Genomic DNA, 3419 nt, shown 5'->3' with positions numbered 1-3419 from the left:
ACATACGGCATAGAAGGAATAGGAAAGGTCCATGTAAAAGGGACAGGCTCCCCTTCCGTTCAAATTTCTCCAGTTTTCTCCATTTTTTATCCGGATGGAGGACACGTGGCACTCAAAACATTTAAGCGTCAAAAACATGCCACATCAAACCTCATTTATTCTCATCTTGTCTACCTCTTTCAGCATCCTCCATTCACAAACCCACCTCCCATACACCAGCATTGTTGGCAAACGGACAGCGAGGAGCTGTCAGAATGATGCCAGAGAAGCCACCCCCTAACACCCTTGGCAAACGAATCAAAAATACATTAGATTCAGGGGGAAAGTTCTAACATTAAAAGTTTCAAATATTTTTGATAATCTCTCGTTACTTCTCTCAGATCTTCATCTCCACATAAAGCCCACTTGGTGATTTCCAAATTTCACTCTTTTCTCATCACCATTTTTCACTTTTTGGTCTCTGAGAAAGCGTAAGAAAAGAAAAGAAATTGAAATCTTGAAGCTGTTATAAAAAATGGAAATTGAAATCTAGTATATATGGGTAAGTTTCTTTTCTTTCTTTCGGACACTGTTTTGTCTCTTCTTCTTCTCAAAGCCCGCATAGAAGCAGATCCTAATGATGGTTTGTGAACAGAGGTTGTTAAAAGAGTGGGTTAAATGGGAGTAATTAATGATTTCATGTGGCATGTTTTTAACCTTCAGATGTTTTAAGTGTCATGTGTCCTCCATCCGGATAAAAAATGGAGAAAACTTGAGAAATTTGAACGGGAGGGGAGCCTGTCCCCATGTAAAACTGTTAGGTCGAATGTTTCCGTGAGGCGTGAGCAGCAAGCAGCGGATCTCCCCTTTTTTTGGGGAAGCTGGTGACCGTGTGTGAATTCTTTCAAGGCAAGGGGCGGCTTCATTGTTCATCTCCAGAGCTTCCTATGAAGTCACTCTATATGTTACTATATAGTTGCTCAAGAACCATTTAACGACACAGGCGGTGGAGTAATCACCAACAATGAATGAAAGTTTGGACTAAAATCTAACTATAATCAAGAGCTATGTCTTATTTCCTTAACTATGTAAAACTAAATAGAATGAGTTACGAAACCGTGTCATTCATGTTAGATATTTTATTATTTTAGACCTCTTTTTTGCTCCCAGCCCCACATTTAAATCTTACTCAACTACAAGAAGTTTCTTATCAATTGCCTTAGCCTTGCGAGACAAGCTCAGGACTAGTAGTGACGCATGCAGCTGATCTATAAAAAGGGATGTAAATGTAATAGAGGGAAACATGCAAAGAGTGAAATTAAGGGCTGTTTGGTTGCGTTGTTTAAATAACACAACATGTATTTTCATAACACTTTTTCCTTAATATATATTTTCATAGCACTTAAACAACGTTACTAGAACAACATTACCAAATGAGCCCTAAGTTATGTGAAAAAAAAAAAACAAAAAAAACAAACAAACAGTGCCTTGTTCAGAGAAGTGATCTTGTTGCGATTTTGGTTTCACTGAGTTTTCTAGAGAGGTATTATTATATTTTCATATTTATTGTGAACTTAAAGTTTTGAACATAAACTTAGGGCATTACATTCTCTATTTATTATAGTAGATTGGTAGGTTTTCCATATAATGTGTTCTTGTGTGATTAACTTAATTGGTGCTTGGTGCTTGCGTGATTTTTTTTTATTTTTTTTTGCTTCAGGTTATGTTTAAATTTTATTCACACATAGATTGAGATTTATCCTAACATATTTATGACCGAAATCCTTTTTGTGAAGTGACTAAAAAATTTCATAATTTTAACCATATTGCATAAACAAATTAACAAAACCAAGAAATACTTGGTGTCCGAACTCCTACATTGCGGCCCTCAAGCCATAAAAAAGTTGTATCATATCCATTGATCATAATGTTCTCATTTCTACAGGATTTGGAAGAGGTGATTGGTAGATACCTATACCTTCAATCATGTTTTCTCTCAAAGAGTTGCTTCCATCATTGACAAAATTGCTCTCAGCTGCTTTTGTGATGCTAGTAAGTCCCGTAGTCAAAGAACTCATACCTCCTGTAATCCGCGATTATCTCTTCGCCATCTTTAGGCGTCGATTCACTTTCATTATTAAAGAGAAATGTGATCTCGATAGAAGTGATTCAACAAAATGTCTCGAAGCAAGCAAAACCTTTAGGCAAAAGAAACCAACCTTTGATATTGCAATGGGTGAAGAGGTACTTGATCGCTTTCGACACATTGAGCTCAAATGGAAGCTATGGAAGAAGGAGAAGGAGGCATCATTAAGCAAAATAGTCAGAAATTTTTTGAGCTTTCCTTTGAGAAATAATTCGTAGAGTTTGTGCGAGAATCTTATTTACCTGATATAATAAGACGTTCTGAGGCTATAAATAAAGAAGAAAAGATGGTAAAGCTTTATAGCCGTGAAAGTGGCCGTCTTGATGGTCGAGAATGGGGTTCTGTTAATCTTGAACATCCAGCTACATTTGAGAAGTTGGCAATGGACGCAGAGCTGAAGAAGATGGTCAAGGATGATTTGGACAGTTTCATTAGAAGGAAGGATTTTTATAAGAAAGTTGGCAAGGCATGGAAGCGAGAGTATTTGATTTACGGACCTCCGGGTACCGGTAAATCAAGCTTGATTGCTGCAATGGCTAATTATCTAAAGTTTAATATCTACGATTTGAACCTTTCCGGTAAGGTGTCAGATTTGCAGTTGAGAAAAATTTTGCTTTCAACTTCTATCGGTCAAAACTGGTAATTGAGGATATAGAATATAGATTGCGGGGCAGAGTTGAATGATCGAAAGCAACGTGATGAGTTGGTTAGCATTTTTTAATCTCAAGAAAACTAGTTTACAAATACTCCAATATATTTATTGGCTCCATACATATTCTCGCAATACACACTTATTCATTTAAATTCATGTAAGAATCACATTGGCTACTAATTTTATACTTTAGACAGTTTTTGTGTGATTCTTACATGGATTTAATTGAATATTAAGTGTGTAGTGCAGATGTGTAATTTTTTTTTTTTTTTTTAAAAGAAGTCTTGCATTGAATATTTATTAGATTGAAATAGAATGTAAATGATTCCAATGAGTTTCAATTATAACATTTTTTTTTTAATAAGAAAAAGTGTTATAGTTGAAATTTCTCTTAATGAATTGACTAGATTTTTTTTGGAGTATAGTGCAAATATAAGTAGCACTTTACTTTTGACAATATCTCTATCTAGCTATATAATTCATTCCCACTCATTTTACTTTGTTGATTTAGGTATCAGTTTTAGGACCTATTATTCATTTTTTGAGGATGAAAATGACCGAATACCCTCCTAAATGTAAAAATTACCAAAATACCCTCAAAACCTAAAAGTCACCAAAATACCTCCTAAACCTAAAAAATGA

The 3419-nt window shown here is 35.1% G+C and overlaps 1 pseudogene; it reads left to right on the top strand.

The window, feature by feature from the left end:
• Positions 1-1965: 1965 nt before the first annotated feature.
• Positions 1966-2846, top strand: LOC142644008 (AAA-ATPase At2g18193-like; annotated as a pseudogene).
• The last annotated feature ends 573 nt before the right edge of the window (positions 2847-3419 follow it).

Source organism: Castanea sativa, chromosome 7, assembly GCF_040712315.1.
Source record: "Castanea sativa cultivar Marrone di Chiusa Pesio chromosome 7, ASM4071231v1".
Taxonomy (NCBI): Eukaryota; Viridiplantae; Streptophyta; class Magnoliopsida; order Fagales; family Fagaceae; genus Castanea; species Castanea sativa.
This window is presented reverse-complemented; position numbering and strand designations above follow the sequence as displayed.